This window comes from Artibeus jamaicensis, unplaced genomic scaffold, assembly GCF_021234435.1.
Source record: "Artibeus jamaicensis isolate MK-2021 breed Jamaican fruit bat unplaced genomic scaffold, CSHL_Jam_final contig_391, whole genome shotgun sequence".
Classification (NCBI taxonomy): Eukaryota; Metazoa; Chordata; class Mammalia; order Chiroptera; family Phyllostomidae; genus Artibeus; species Artibeus jamaicensis.
This window is the reverse complement of record NW_026521814.1, coordinates 29629638-29647264: the sequence shown is the minus strand read 5'-3', so window position 1 is coordinate 29647264 and position 17627 is coordinate 29629638. Positions and strand designations below refer to the sequence as shown.

Here is a 17627-nt window from a genome sequence, read left to right as displayed (position 1 = left end):
AGTCACCCCTTACTGGATGCTTTGTAGAGTGAGTTGAAATTCCCAGTACAAAGTTTGTCAGACACTTTTAAATGCAACACAGTACTTGTCGATTCAGGTGGTTCTGTAGCTGTATCCAAACAATTTTATATCACATTACCTTTAAATTCCCAGTCCATGCTCTTCTTGCCTTAAGTCCTAAATATTTCCAGTAATGTCTTCCTTTAACATTTTGATCATATAACTTCCCTGCTGAAAAACCACAGTGGTTACCAGTGCCTACAAAATACAGGCATTATACTATTACCTCCTACTAAATTTTATTTCAGACTATTGGTATTGTTAATTGGAAGGCCCGTTAAACATTTTAAAGTACTTATGAACTTAATATAAGACCTCTTTTTATTAAATTCACCAGACATTTCCTCATTCAACTCTTCCCAGATATATGAAAGTACCTACTGAATTGGGCAACCCAGTTGAGGAGTTTCCTAATAAAAAAAAATTAAGCTCTTGCCAGGTGTCTGAGTTGGTTGGAGCATCATCCTGTATACCAGAAGTTTTCAGGTTTGATTGCCAGTCAGGGCACATACCTAGGTTGCGGGTCAATCCCTGGTCGGGATGTGTCTGGGAGGCAACTGATCAGTGTTTCTCTATCACTCAATGTTTTTCTCTCTTTCAAATCAATAAATATATCCTCGGATGAGGATTAAAACAATTTTAAAGGCAAATAAAGGAATCTTTATAATAGATGACAGTGTATGTATTCATTTGACTTCTCAGCAAAGAATAATATGTCATAAGCTTAAAGGTGATAATAAACTCTGGTTCCATTTCAGATGACAATGCTTTCGCGTGGGTTGAGCATTGGGTTGAGCATGGGCCTGTGAACTAGTTCAATTCCCAGTCAGGGCACATGCCTGGGTTGCAGGCCAGTTCCCAGCAGGGGACTCATGAGAGGCAACCATACATTGACATTTCTCTCCCTCCCTTCTCCTCTAAAGATAAATTAATTAGTTAATTTAAAAAAGGTCTGTCTATAGACTATGAAAAAACTGGTAGTAAATTAAAGCAGCCCAGATCTGTGGGAAGCAGTATCTTAGAGTCCAAACCCACTATGCTGTCAGAAATATATTTTACACAACACCACACATTAAATATTCCAGCCAAAATAACTGAACCCAAATCTGATCAAATTAGATGTGCTGGTTTACACAGAAAATAGAAGGACACATTAAATGACATGAAGGGGACACAATCTGCAAAACACAGAGTATGGGAAATTCCATCAGACAAACAATCCAATTTCTTCAAATAAATGCCAAATAAAGAAAGAGGAAAGGAGGACTGTTGTAGATTTAAAAGACTTAGCGTTATTTGGATTTTGTTTTGAAGTAACTAAAAAGACATGTACAAGACTGGGAAATTCAACTGAAATTTTTTTTTTAATATTTTAAAAGATTTTATTTATTTATTTTTAGAGAGGAAGGGAAGGAGAGAAGGAGAGAAATATCAATGTATGGTTGCCTCTTGTGAGTCCCCTGCTGGGAACTGGCCTGCAACCCAGGCATGTGCCCAGACTGGGAATCGGACCGCGATCCTCTGGTTCACAGGCCCGTGCTCAATCCACTGAACTACACTAGCCAGGGCTCAACTGAAATTTTTACTTTCCGTAGAGAGTCACACTGCAGATTCTATAGATTAAATATGTCTGCAGTTTGCTTTAAAGTAATCCAGTGATCCAGTGTAGGCAGAGGAATAAAGTAAATGAAACAAAATTGATCATTTGTTGATAATTATTGAATGGGATGATGGGTTTATAATAGTATTAGATCTAATTTTTACAGATGTTTGAAATCTTCCATAATAAAACTAAATATACATTTATTTATTAAATATACATTGTTTCTGTTTTTCACCTTTTATTTATTTTTAAAAATATTTAGAGGGGAACAGAGAAAGAGGAATAGAAACATCGAGGTAAGAGAGAAACATTGATGGGTTGCCACTTGTATGTGCCCAGATCGGGGACTGAACTTGCAACCTAGGCATGTGCCCTCACCAGGAATCAAAACTGCAACTTCTCACTTCATGGGAAAACAACCAGCTACCAGTCAGGGCTGTCTTTCACCTTTTAGATCAATAGAATAATCTTCCTAGCATGCTCAATGATCTCATACAGGGATTATCTTTGTGGAATGTTTGATTGAAAGAACGCCTTCCTTGACCGAATGTGGAACTGAGTTGCAAGAGCTTACTGCTGTTACAGATGTTACTTTCTGTTAGAAATCGGACTATCAAAGGAGATTATCTAACTAGACAGTTTGCCCTCACTGACTGGGTTTGCCAGTTAGAGACCAGTCAGGAAAATTATAGTTATTTTAAAAGAAAATTTAATATAAGGACATTGTTAAACAGAGATTAGAGAACTACTATAACCAAGAGAGGATACTGCCCTGACTGGTGTGGCTCTGTGGATTAAATGTTCTGCAAACTGAAGGGTCACTGGCTTGATTCTCAGTCAGGATGCAGGTCTGGGTTTTGGGCCAAGTCCCTGGATGGGGTATTGTTGATGGATGTTTCTAGCAACCAATCGATGGTTCTCTCACTCATCAGTGTTTCTCTCCCCACTTCCCCTCCCTCTAGAAGTAAATATAATCTTTAAAAATAAAAGCAAAAAGAGAATACTGAGCTAAGAAAGTAATACCTGCAAGAAATAGGTACCACATCATGTTCCCAAGAACACCAGTAGGTTCAATGATTTGCTAAGAGGACTCTCAGGACTCAACCAATGGTTGTACTCAGCTATGATTTTTAAAAATATTTTTTTTTATTTATTTTTAGAGAGAGGGGAAGGAGGGAGAAAGGGAGGGAAACACTGATTGGTTGCCTCTAGCAAGCTCCCAACTGGGGACCTGGCCCTCACCTCAGGCATGTGCCCTCGCTGGGAATTGAACGAGTAACTTCAGTTCACAGGTTGGTGCTCAGTCCACTGAGCCACAACAGCCAGGGCAGCTATGATTTTTTTATAATGAGAAGATACAGAGCAAAATCAGTAAAGGGAAAAGGAGTATATGGGGTGTCTGGGGAAGCTGGGTACAAACTTCAAGGATCCTTTCCCTGTGAAGTCCTAGAATCACACAGGACATGCTTAATTCTGACAAGTTCTGATGTATGACATGTTGCCAACATTAGAGATTCTATGCCCAGAATTTTGGGAGTGCTGATCAAGTAGACTCATAAGGAAAGCTGATGTTCAGCATAAACCATATTGCTTGCACAGTTTAGCCACAGTGAGGCAGTCTTACTGGTCTGGGGGTGGTGGGGACCCTCCTGAAATCCAAGTTCCCAGATGCCAGCCAAGAACCCACCTTGTAAGCAGGTCTTTCAAAGACTAGTAGGTAGGCCTGGCTCCTTTCTGCACACTCCCCTGGCACTGGGGAAGCAAGTTGGAATTATTAGAATTTACAAACGCGGTGGAGAGGGTCCCAAAATGCTGAAACCATGGGGAGGAGTGAACTTGGTTGCTGCTAGTGCCCGAGAAGTGTGAAGGAGACATCTCCCCCCCACACACTCTCAAACCCCACGAGCCAGATTCAGGATATCTGAGGAAGAAGCAGTGATGAATGTTGGTTCACCTGAGGTGGTGCAATGAGGCCTTTGGATTCAGTCCTTCAGCACATTTACTAAGACCCCAAGAAACAGGTTTAGGAATGTCAGATAACTCGCACAAACTGGAAAGCAACAGAGCCAGCAGGTAAACCCTTGTTTTGTGACTTCGGAATGCTCTTTTCTACTATAAGACTTTTTGAAAGATGTAGCAGCAGTCTTGTTGTAATAAAATATGAGCTTTAAAAAAAGCCAGCTCAATTAAAGAGAATCAAACTAGAAATTTGAGCAAGTGGTTCAAACTAGAAATTTGAACAAAATTGTCTATCTAGGGAGGACTACAAAGGATGGTCCGTCATCTAGAAGTTCTCAGCTTTCCAGATCCAGAAATCACCAATTTAGGGCATTAAGAGTTTATTTTAAAAAATGGATTTTTCCTGGTTATATGACCAGCCTCTTATCAAAGCCTAGAATTCCCCGTTTGCTACTCCCTGCCACATATTGTGGCATCCCCCCAAACACAGCTGCTTCTTGATCTACAGACACCCTGGTGTTTGTTGACTGTACCGTCCTCTTTCTCTGGAGGATCCTCCCTCCTACTGGCACCCGTCTCCACTACTCCCTTTCCCCTGGCTGACTCCTCATCCGATAGGGCTGACCCAGTGTCACCCCACCCAGGAAATCTCACCTTAGGAATCAGCTACAGGGGTAGGTAGCATGGTTTGATATCTCTGTACAGCCTTCCTAAAATACTGCAGATGTGTCTCTAACTACTCTAACCACTTTGGGTATCATTCTTTCTATTCTTTCTCTCAGCACTAGACTGTAAAGCAGCTGAACTACTGGGGTTTCTATGGTATTTCTATAATATATGAAGATAATAGGCAAAATATTTTAGGATCATCATTTTAAAAAATCTGAGACATAATTTCTATTCTTTTCTCTTTTTGGTGTGAAACATTTCTTTAGTAAGTTTGTATATAATGTGGGTTTCAGATTCTGTGTCATCCACAAGTACTACATTTCACTGAGATGCTCTTAAAAGTGCTTTGGTTCTTTTGACATTTGGGATGTAGTTGGTTTAGGCCAGGCCACCTGCCTTCATTTGAAGCTGTCAGTCACTCTCTTCACTGTTGCCTCACCTCATTTAAATTAAGCCCGTTTCACTTTCACTCATATTTTTTCCCTTTTAGTTTTGGGATTATTTTTCTTAAAAGAAAGAAACAAAAGAATGGGGAGTTCACTTTGTCTTCTGTTATATTGAACTATCTACCTCAAGCAATGGAAATAGTTTCATTATTCTTGCTCCAAACAAAAGACTTTTTATTTTCCTTAGCATTTTATTATAAGCCTCAGCTCATTGAGTTTAGCCTTTCTTACACTATTCTGATAGATTTCTGCCACTTTTAAATTTCCTCCACTCAAAAAAATTTTATTTTAGTCTTTTCTTAGGTTATTAAGTTTACAGCCTGCTAAACATTTTACCCAAATGTGGGAAAACTGTCTTAAAATGTAAAGCACAATAAAATAATTACATGAAAAGAAAAAAAATCCATTAAAACCAAGCTTTTAGCTGGCAGCAGTTATAATTGATAATTCATATTTTTGAAAAGTTGCATGTCTTTAAAAGGGTGCATAGTTACAAGATGATTAATTGCTGATTAACTGTTGATCAGTTTTATTTAAGAGGAAACAGTATATTTAATAAATTGTAATTCAGTAGACTACCCTAGATTTAATTAATTAAACTGTAATTATATGACTTGGTTTATTCTTTGGCTGCATTCTTATAAACGATATAGTTTAATTTAAACATATTAACATATTTTAGCTTTCTTATGTTTTTTTCTAAACAGGTATTATTACACAGAGGGGACGGGGCTCAGTCCTTCTCGGCTGCTGCCTTCCTCGAGGCTGCACGGACATTGCTCAGCTCCTCTCTCTTCCTCTTGGTACGGATGTGTGTCCCCACCCTTTTCTTGATGAATTTCAGGGCCCTCTTGTCCTTAAAGACCTTGAGCAGCTCCGTGGCTCTTAGGGGACAAAGCCACAAACCTGTCAGTTCATATCCCACACACACAGGTGGCGGCTGTGCCTCGGCTTGCTCATGTTCTTTGTCACTTAGTAGCCCTTGATGAGGCCTATGGCCATGGGGTACTGGAGAGCCATGGCTGCTGTTCAGCTGCGGCAGAATGGCTATTTTAGCTTTCTTATGTAGAAGTCCATTTTCTACTCTTGGGAAAATAGAACATGGTCTGCATTCAGAGAATGTTTTACTGCCTGATTACATGTCTTGGTTTCACATTTAAAAAAATATTTATTTATTTTTAGAGAGGGGAAGGGAAGGAGAAAGAGTGGGAGAGAAACATCAATGTGTTTCTCATGTGTCTCCTACTGGGGACCTGGCCTACAACTCAGGCATGTGCCCTGGCTGGGAATAGAACCGGTGACCCTTTACTTCATAGGTCTGCACTCAATCCACTGAGCTACACCAGCCAGGGCTTAGTTTTGCATTTAAGACTTTAATTTATAAAAAGTAAATTTTGTGATCTTCAATTCAAGAATGGATGAATGCAGAAACATCATGTTGGGAAAATAAAGAGATCCCATACTAAAAAAACAAATCAAAACACAACTAGTTGTACAGCTTTAGAGAACTTAATAAATAGTAAATGAACGTTTAAGTCAGTCTACTTTGGTGTCTGAATAAAAAGTATGTATCAGTGTTACTATGTAGATGACTGCTAATTAGGGATATACGGAATTTTCAAAATCACTGTGCGCCCTTTGTCTGCGTGTGTGGTACACTGAGTTTGTGGTGATTGCCCTCTCCTCAGCAGGATATTTTTTTTTCCTGTATGATTCCAATCTCTGTATTACTGAGTCTCAGAGAACTCAAATTTTGGGCTGAGCATGCTGCCCCCCCACCCCAGAGATAGATCATGATACGCTCTCGGTTTTACAAGCATCTTCAAAAGATTAAAAAAAACCTATAAAACATAAATGTGATGCTTAGTCTGACTGGTGCTGAGGGCAAGATCTATTTACTTCAAACTGTCAGTGCAGCCTTATGATATGTGGACAGACAACACAGTCATGCAATAGCATCTCCGTTCTGCACTTCAAGGCATATTGCACAATCCCCAGCATTTTTACTCAGTGCACCCTTAGATTACCAGTTTGGTATAAAAGGATATAACTCAAGAATGGACTGACAAAAGAAATGTGTAGGGCAAGATATGTGGGGAGGGGTTTGGAGATTCTGTGTTCTCTGAGCGTGCTACTCTCCCCAATTTCTACGTGCTCACCATCAGTAGCTCCTGATTTATTTTTCTTATGAAGGCCTTCTTTCATCTTTTTTCCTTTTTATTAAGTCTGATTTTTATCAGGAAGCTTCTTATTTATTTATATTAACATCTTTATGCTTGAACTCTTTCCTTCCTTTTTTGGAATAGTTTTAGATTTCATAGTATGTAATTTTTGCCAACAACCATCTTAAACAGTCTACTCATTAAGAATCTCTGGTGTAAGCCCTGGCTGGTGTAGCTCAGTGGATTGAGCATGGGCCTGCAAACCAGAGTATCGCGGTTGGATTCCCAGTCAGGGCACATGCCTTGGTTGCAGGCCAGTTCCCAGTGGGGGATACACGAGAGGCAACCATACATTGATGTTTCTCTCCCTCTCTCCTCTTCCCCTCTAAAGATAAATAAATAAAATCTTAAAAAAAAGAATCTCTGGTGTAAAAATTATATAGTGTACATACTGAGTGCATTTGTTTATGTATAACACTAGTCAGTGAGTACCTAAAACACTCAGTCTTTCAGGAATGAAACAGGTGAGGAAAAAGTTTACTTTTCATTTTACATCTTTTTTGAGGGGTACTATTGGAATAGTTTGTAATATACATTTTTTTGGTATGAAAACTAAAGTATTCATGACATCGGACTTAGCAGTAATTTCCTGGATGTGACCAAATGCACAAGCAACAAAAGAAAAAAATAGGTAAACTGGGCTTAAAATTAAAACCGTTTATGTATCAAAGGACACTGTCAACAGAGTGAAAGTTAACCCACAGTGAATTAGAAAGAGCTCAGTTTTCCACCGCTCCTTTACTACTCACAGAACACTTCACTGAGGCCAGGTACTGTATGTGGAGGTTTTCCCCTGCACCAAGCAGTTTTCTGTGGCACCAGTTGGGTGTTCTACAGTTTAACTCAATTCTGACACTGTCTACCTGGAGATAACATCAGATACCACAGGTTAAGGCAGGGGCGTCAAACTCATTTTCACTGGGGGCCACATCAGCCTTGAGGTTGCCTTCAAAGGGCTGAATGTGATTTCAACTCCTAGTTTGATACCCCTGGATTAAGGGCTCAGTCCCACAAGGCTGCTCACCCCCTACTTCAGACTGCTAAACACAAGTAGATCTCTAGGTTACTGCAACTTCTGTCTGATAGAACTGTAAATTAGTGGTTCTCATGATCCCCTGCTCAGGTTTGATTACTTTTCTTTTTTTTTTTTTTTTAAAGATTTTATTTATTTATTTTTTGAGAGAGGGGAATGGAGGGAGGAAGAGAGGGAGAGAAATATCAGTGTGTGGTTGCTGCTTCCATGCTCCCCACTGGGGACCCAGCCCAGAGCCCAGACATGTGCCCTGATAGGGAATCAAACTGATGATACTTTGGTTCGCATCCCGCACTCAATCCATTGAGCTACATCAGCCAGGGCTTGATTACTTTTCTAGTGTGGCTCACAGAACTCAGGGAAACACATTTTCCAGTTTATTAAAGTATATGATAAAGAATACAGATGAGCAGCCAGATGGAGAAACACATAGGGTGAGGTCTAGAAGCATTCCAAGCATAGGGGCTTCTGTCCCCATAGAATTGATGTGTGTCACCCTCCTGGTGTGGGTGTGTTTGCCAGCCTGGAAGCTCTGCAAACCCCATACTATTGAGGCTTTATGGAGGCTTCCTCACACAGGCATGATCATTTATTAACTCCATTTCCAGCCTGTATCTCCTATTTGGAGAAGGGGCAGTGCCAGGGCTGAAAATTCCATGCTTCTAACTATGATTCGGTCTTTCTGGTGAGCAGCCCCATTGAGGAGCCACCCTGGAGCCCATGCAGAGTCGCCTCAATAGAACCAGAGAACCTGCTAGTGCTTTCACGTATAGGAATTCACAAGGGTTTAATGAGTCCTATGTCAGGGACACGGTCAGAGACCAAATATTAGAACAAGAGACACTCCCAGTGCTCTTATCACTGAGGGCGTTTCAAGGGTTTTAGGGACTTCGATAGGGACCAGGGGCAGAGACATTTATATATATATGTATCTATTTTTATGACCTCACACATAGAATGGGAAAAAATACTTGCAAATCACATAGTATCTGAAAAGGGATTAAATGTCCAGAATAAATAACAACAACAAAATCCTTAGAAAATGGATGAAAGACTTAGACATTTCTCTAAAGAAGAAATACAAATGGCCAATAAGCACATGAAAAGACACTCAGTATCCTTAGCCAACATGGAAATGCAAGTCAAAACTACAATGAAATATCACTTCACATCTACTAGGATAGCTACTTAAAAAAAAATCAGAAAATAAGTGTTGGTAAAGTAGTGGAGAACTGGATTCCTCATACATTGGTTGCGGGAATGTAAAGTGGTATAGCCACTGTGGAATACAGTTTGGTGGCTTCTGAAAAAGTTAAATGTAGAATTATCATGAGTCAGCAGTTCAACTCATATACACATATATATACATACATGCACATATATATATACACACACATGCAAGAATTGAAAAAAAAGACTCGAAGTATTTGTACATCAGTGTTCATTGCAGCATTATTCAGGAGAGCCAAAAGGTGAAAATACTCCAAGTGTCCATCAATAGAAGAATGAATAAACAAAATGTGGTATATACACACAGTATTATTCAGCCTTAAAAGGGAATGAAGTTCTTATCATATATGCTACCACATGGATGAACCTTGAAAATATTATTCTAAGTGAAATAGGCCAGACACAAAAGGACAAGTGCATGATTTCATATATATGAACTATCTTGAAAAGTAAAATTCATAGACAGAGGGTTAGACATTAGCAGAAGCTTTAGGGGAGGGCGAATGGGAAGTTGTTCCTTGATAGTTATAATTTCTGCTTGGTGTGATAAACAGTTTGGATACAGATATTTGTGAGAGTTGTACCACAATTTGAATGTACTTAAGGCCACTGAATTGTATATTGAAGAATGGTTAAAATGGCATATTTTATGTTGTATAAGCATACCTTGGAGATATTGTGGGTTTGGCTATAGGCCAGTGTAATTAAGTACCACAATAAAGTGAGTTGTAATCTTTTTGTATGTACTTTACAAAAAAAAAAAAAAAAGATGGAAACCAATGGGCCAGAGTTTACTCTCCCTTGCTATAGGAAATTTTGATCTGAATGCTTACTTAACCCTGCTTTCTCCACCCACCTAAGGATTCCTGGGACCATTTATGTTGACAGACGAAAAGCAAGCTATCGCTGCTTGTTATTCTTGCTCACTTTCTAAGTTAAAAACCCTCCTAAAAATCATCCTCTTTATTCTCAGCTCATTACCTCCTCATTATAATAATATCCTCATTATTCTGCAGCTCAGTATCTCCTCTGATTTCCCCCCTTCAGCCTTTACTTTTTGTGTTCTGGAACTTATAATTTGTGATTCATAAACTTCCCTATTCCTCAATACATCTTTTATTATAAGCATTTTCCTAAGATTTTACTTACTTATTTTTAGAGAGGGGGAAGGGAGGGAGAAAGAGAGGAAGAGAAACATCAATGTGTGGTTGCCCCTCACGTGGTCCTCACTGGGGAACATGGCCTGCAACCCAGGCATGTACCCTGACTGCTAATCTAACCGGTGACCTTTTGATTTATAGGCTGGCACTTGGTCCACTGAGCTCAGTTATAATACCAGCCAGGGTATTATAAGCATTTTTGCTTTCATTTCTTTTATATTTCTGTTAGGGTATTGTATTGATGTTTCTCAAAATATCTGTGATTAGCCCAACTGGTATGGTTCAGTGGGTTGTCCCACAAACCTAAAAGTCGCCATGATTCCCGGTCAGGGCACATACCTGGCTTGTGAGCCACATCTCTGGATGGGGGTGTGCGAGAGTCAACCACTTGATATTTCTTTCTCTCCTGCATTGATATTTCTCTCCTTCTCCCTCCCTTCTACCTCAGAAAAAAATAAAATAAAATCTTTAAAAAATGTCTGTGGTTGGACCATAGTCTTTGAAATAAAAATTATTTTTCAGCAGAGCACAGGTATTGTAGCTTATAGGGTTGAAAACAATTGCCTTGGCTGAGTCTTGGCTCCCTTATGAAGCTCTTCTGTGCTGCTCATTTCTTTCTTACCAATAGGCACATTTTATCTAAAAGTAGAGGTGAGTGGTGGTGTGTGACAGACACATACTTATGAACACTCGTATACATTTATTTCTTCTTCTCACCATGGAATCCATGGAATCTGTAACTGAATACCAGAATTCAGCTACAGATGAGAAAGGAGGCTTTAATATGCAGCATTTCTAAATGTATGAAGGCTACCTGTAAAGAAAGTATCAGCTCACCCTCACTGATGTGACCTAGTTAGTTGGGTGTTGTCCCACAAAGTAAAAGGTCACCAGTTCAGTCAGTGGTCAGGGCGCATGTCTAGGTTGTGGGTTTGGTCCCCTGTTGGGGCATGTGCAAGAGGCAATTGACCGATGTTTCTCTCCCTCTCCCCCTCCCTTTTCCTCTCTCTAATAAATATTTTTAAAAAAAGAATTATCAGCTCTTAGGCTTCACCTCAAACCTACTGGAGTTTGGGTTCACAACCTACACTTTTAAAAAGCTCCTCAGGGGACTTCAGCACTTTTAAAGTTTGAGAATTACTGCATTAGTGGGAAAGAAAGATTTCAGAACTGAGAGTGTGTTCCTGTGCCGCCCCCTCCTCCGCCCTTGCCAACTTCCACACACGAAGACTCCTACAGAAGCATAACCATTGATAAATTGCCATGAAGAAAAAAGGGGGACTATAAAAATTATTTTTGATGAATTACCATTCCAAGAAAGAAAAATTTTTTGGAGAATTTGGGGGAGGGACATTTGCCAACCTATGTATTAGCTATATACTACTCATGTACTTCAAGTTCAAGAGAACAGGACCATTTTGTCAAACTCATTTTATTTTATTATAAAAGTAAAATGAGTTTTGACACAGGGGTGTCAAAACTCATTTTCACTGGGGACCACATCAGCTTCACAGTTGCCTTCAAAAGGCCAAATAATTTTAGGACTGTGTAAATGTAACTACTCCTTAACTGTTAAGGAACTGAAATTACATTCAGCCCTTTGAAGGCAACTGGAAGGCTGAAAATGAGTTTGACACCCGTGCCCTAGTACTTCTCCAAAGGTACCTGTCATTTGCCTTGGTAACTATATACTGGAAAAGGTAGAATAAGCAAGTATTTTGAGGGCTGTGGATACAGTGTCCAAGTTGACAATGACACCCAAAGTGTCATAGTGGCCCCTGTTAGAGTGATGGTATATCAGGTCATAGTGCCAAGTACCCTTTTTAAAATTCCCAAATGTATAATTGGAATGAACATACTTAGAAGTTAGCCAAACTCTCAGTTGGTTCCTTGTCCTGTGGAATAAGAACATATGGGGAAGGCTACTGAATAGCTTCCCTGTAATACTGCAAGATAGTATCATATCCTACGAAATATTACACAGATTATTGCCTTAAGATGTAAGGAATGCAGACTTCTGGCCAAGACGGAGGCATAGGTGGAAATACTGTACCTCCTCACACAACCAAAATTAAGGACAAGAAAGATTTAGAAACAAAAACACAACCAGAACAGACAGAAAATTGAAGTACGGAAGTCTGACAACCATTCATCCAGACTGGTAAGAGGGGCGGAGTCGGTGGCCAGCGGAAACCAGTCTGGGCAGGGAAAAGTGGTAGCTATAGGACCCAGGCACGGAGTGGCTCAGGGCTAGCAGATCTCGGGTGTGAGGAGGAAACTGGCAGACCCAGTGAGGCGCACGAGGCGGCTGGCTGACCACAGACACACATAGCGCATAGATAAACCAGGCAAAAAATGAACAGCAAGACAGACCACGTAACCCAGGGCCCCAGTGATGGGAAATAAAGCCTAAAAGCACCGATTGAAAACACTTGTGGGGGCTGAGGTGCTGGGAGAGACTCCCAGCTTCACAGGACAGTTTGTGGGAGAGACCCTAGAACGTACACAAGCCCACCCACCCGGGAACCAGCACCAGAAGGGCCCAGTTTGCTTCTGGGAATTGGCAGCAGGAACTGAAATCCAAGAGGGAGCAGAGCAAGCACCATTGTGACCTCTCTGATCCCGCCCCCATTTACAGAGTCACAACCCAGCCACTTGGGTTGCCCCACCCGGGTTGGAAACCTAAGGCTCTGCCCCCTCATATGTAACAGGTGCGACCAGACCAAAACATTATGGCTCAAACAGAAGAACAAATCAAAGGCCCAGAGCCAATACTTTTAAGCGACCAAGAGATAGCCAACCTATCAGAAACACAGTTCAAAACACTGGTGATCAGGATGCTCACAGAACTGGTTGATTTTGGTTGCAAATTAGCTGAACAAATGAAGGCTACACTAAGGGAAATGAAGGAAAATGCACAGGGAACTAATAGTGATGGAAGGAAAACTGGGTCTCAAATCAATGGAGTGGACCAGAAGGAAAAAAGAAACAAGCAAACAGAAAAGAAGGAAGAAACAAGAATTCAAAAAAATGAAGAGAGGCTTAGGAACCTCCAGGACATCTTTAAATTTTCCAACATCCAAATTATAGGGCTACCAGAAGGGGAAGAGGAACAGCAACAAGTGGAACACATATTTGAACAAATAATAAAGGAGAACTTCCCCAATCTGGCAAAGGAAATAGACTTTCAGGAAACTCAGAGACTCCCAAAGAAGTTGGACCCAAGGAGGAACACACTAAGGCACATCATAATTACATTAGCCAAGATTAAAATGAAGGAGAGAATTCTGGCAGCAGTAAGAGAGAGGAGGACAGTCACTTACAAAGGAGTTCCCATCAGACTGTCAGTGGATTTCTCAAAAGAGACCTTATAGGCAAGAAGGGGCTGGAAAGAAGTATTCCAAGTCATGAAAGGCAAGGACCTACATCCAAGATTGCTCTATCCAGCAAAGCTTTCATTTACAATGGAAGGGCAGATAAAGTGCTTCTCAGCCAAGGTCAAATTCAAGGAGTTCATCATCACCAAGCCCTTATTACATGAAATGTTAAAAGGACTTATCTAAGGAAAAGAAGATAAAAAATGTGAACAGTGAAAGGACAGCAAACTTAGTTATTAACAACACACCTAAAACAAAAGCAAACTAAGCAGACAGCTAGAACAGGAGTGGAGCCATAGAAATAGAGATCACATGGAGGGTTAGCAACAGGGGAGTGGGAGGAGGAGAGGAGGGGAGAAGGTACAGAGAATAGCATAGATGGTGGGGAGAAAATAGATGGGGTGGGCAGGAGTAGTGTGGGAAATGTAGAAGCTAAAGAACTTACGACACATGGACATGAACTAAAGGGGGGAATGTGGGTAGGAGGGGGTGTGCAGGGTGGAGGGGAATTAAGGGGGGGAAATGGGAAACTGTAATGGCATAATTAGTAAAATATATTATTAAAAAAAGATGTAGGAATGCAAAGATGGTGATCCCCATCACATCTACACTGAAGTCTGGTCCTTTCCAAGGTTACACCGATCCTAGAGGATGACAGTGAACTATCACAAATTCAATTAGTAGTTCCTCAATTGCAGTTGCTTTGTCAGATTATGGTATCTAAACAGATTAACATGACCTAAAGTACGTGGTTAGCAGGTATTGATGATAGGAGTTTTCCATTCATAGCAATAGACAGGATTTTAAACTGCATTCTCTTGGGCTGAGCAACAGTATACATTTTAAGTTTTACCATTAGGTTATGTTAATTCTCCCATAATATATCAATTCAACTCTATCATAATATAGTCTTAAGGGACCTGGGCATCTGGACATAGATGGGCAGCAAGATATAATTAGTCCATTGTATTGATGGCATTGTGTCAATCATGTTAATCAGACTAGATGACCAGGAAATGGTACATACATTGGAGGCCTTAGAAAGACACATGTGCTCCAGAGGGTGGGAGATAACCCCAATGAAAATTAAGGGTCTGCTCCACTAGTGGTATTTTTTAGGGCACATTCCTCAACGTTGGCACTATTGACATTCTGTGTCAAGAAATCCTTTGTTGCCGAGAGTTTTTGTGTCCAACGTGGGATGTTGAGTGGTATCCCTGGCCTTTAGATGCCAGTAATCTAAGTTGCTTTAGGTGTTACAGTCCAGCTCAAAGAGAAAGACACATAGAAAGAATAATACAAAGTGGTTAGGGTAGTTAGAGAGACATGTTCGTGGTATTTTAGAAGCCACGCAAATGTCAAAGCAGGCTATCTGTATCTCACTGGTTGTATTTCCTGGTTGGGGTGACACAGGGTCAGTCTTACAGGATGAGAAGGAGTCAGCCAGGTGAAAGACAGTTGAGGGTATGGAGGTGGGATTAGGATGGAGGACACTTTAGAAAAAAAGATGGAGTCTCTAGACATTGCCAAGTATCCCTGGGAGACAAAATCACTCCCAGATGAGAATCACTGATTTAGGGACATACTGGCCTGGGGCATGCCTGGGTATCTTCAAAGTAAAGGACAAATTATTGCATCTTATACTCCCACCACAAAGGAAGAAAAGTACTATGCCTTCTAGGTCTCTTTGGGTTTTCAGAGGCATCAAAAACTGCTGGCTTTGTACTGTTGCAACTGTTGTTACTATTGCCAACTTATCTAGGTTGACCCTGGTACCTACCTATAACAGAAAACCTTTCATTCACCCAAGGACTCTATTCTGCCCAACATCCCTTCCTTACCTTTCACAAATCCTACTATTTCTCTGGTGCTGATAAATTCCTTATCTTCCTCTACCACCTACCTATTTCTTAGTTCAGCCAGAGACAACAGCTAGCCTAAACTGAATCATTAGTGGCAGTGTTTACAGCTCTTGTGTGGTACATCTGTCATTGAAAATGCAGTATCAAAAATTATGTGGCAGGTCGCTTTGTACCAGCTGTACAGAGCAGGAAAGTTTAGAAGATTTCTTTATTCACCGTTTAGTCATTCATTCATTCAACAATGTATTGTAGTACTGCCAGCTATCACAGGTACCTGGCCTTATCTCTGCTATTTCCTCTCCTTACTCCACTCTAGAAACACCAACTTTCTTGCTGTTCTTGGAATATCCCAAATTCATTGCCGCCTTGGCATTCTTTTTTACTATTGAATAGCATTTCATCATATATAAATGTATATATGTGTGTGATATATACATATATATACTCATACATACACATATATATATACATATATACATACATATATAATCTTATTTATCTACTCATATATTGATGGACATGTAGGTTGCTTCCATATTTTGGCTATTGTAAATAATGCTGCCATGTACATAGGGATGCATATATCTTTTCAAATTAATGTTCCCCCACTTTGGATAAATACCTAGAAAGGGGGGGGCTGGGATGGGAGAAATAGACAAAAAACTACTTGAAAAATAACTAAATAAAAAAAATACCTAGAAAGTGTTATTCTGGATCATATGACAGCTTTATTTTTAACTTTTTAAAAAAGATTTTATTTATCTTTAGAGGGGAAGGGAAGGAGAGAAATATCAATGTATGGTTGCCTTTCATGCATCCCCTGCTGGGAACTGGCCTGCAACCCAGGCACGTGCCCTGACTGGGAAATCGAACCTCGATGCTTTGGTTCACAGGCCCGTGCACTCAATCCACTGAACTACACCAGCCAGGGCTATTTTTAACTTTTTGAGCAATCTCCATACTATTTTCTATAGTGGCTGCACCAATTTGCAGTTCCCAAACAGTGTGCAAGGGTTCTCTTTTCTCCACATCCTCGCCAGCACTTGTTATTTGTTGTTGTTCTTTTTTTAACTTTGTTTATTTTTAGAGAAGGGGAAGAGAGGGAGAAAGAGAGGAAGAGAAACATTGACGAAAAACACATAGATCACATTGATTGATTGCCTCTTGGACTTGCCCTGACGAGGATGGAACCTGCAACCTATGCAAGTGCCCTGACTTGGAATTGAACTGGTGACCTTTTGCTTTGCAGGACGACGCCCAACCAGCTGAGCCACACCCATCAGGGCTACTTGTCGGTTTTTTGATAGCCATTCAAAAAGTGTTATGAGAGGTGTTATCTCATTGTGGTTTTGATTGGCATTTCTCTGATCAGTGATGTTGAACACTTTTTATATGTCTGTTAGCCATTTGTATGTTTTCTTTGTCCTTTGTGCATTTAAAATTTGGATTATTTGGGGGCTTTTTGGTGTTAAGTTGTATGAATTCCTTATTTTGATATTAACCATTTATTGGGTATATTATTTGTGAATATGTTCTCCAATTCAGTGGGTTGTCTTTTCATTTTGTTGGTTTCTGCAGTTATTTTTTCTTTTTTGAGATTAGGACAAGCCAGCCTCCAAGTGCCCCTGATTAAAAAGAAGAAATGGGAAACAGTTCAAGTGCCCATCAGTAGATAAGAGGATAAAAAAGCTGTGGTACAGTCCTGGTCAGTGTGGTTCAATGGGTTGGAGGTCATCCCATACACCAAAGGGTTATAGGTTCAGTTCCCAGTCAGGGCACATACGTAAATAGTAGGTTTGATTCCCATCCGGGAGCATATGGGAGGTGACCAATTGGTGTTTCTCTCTCACACTTATGTTTCTTTTTCTCCCCCTTCCGTCTCTAAAAGCAATGAAAAAATGTCCTCAGGTGAGGATTAAAATAAAAAAGCTTCCTGGCTGGTGTAGCTCAGTGGATTGAGCACAGGCCTGTGAACTAAAAGGTCACCAGTTCGATTCCCAGTCAGG

At 40.3% G+C, this 17627-nt stretch overlaps 1 protein-coding gene and 1 pseudogene across 3 annotated transcripts in view; one reads left to right on the top strand and one right to left on the bottom strand.

The window, feature by feature from the left end:
• The window catches only part of SF3B1 (splicing factor 3b subunit 1), a 60468-nt gene that overhangs the window by 1131 nt on the left and 41710 nt on the right, over positions 1–17627 (top strand). The window lies entirely within an intron of this gene.
• On the bottom strand, positions 5471–5757 carry LOC119065095 (60S ribosomal protein L36-like; annotated as a pseudogene).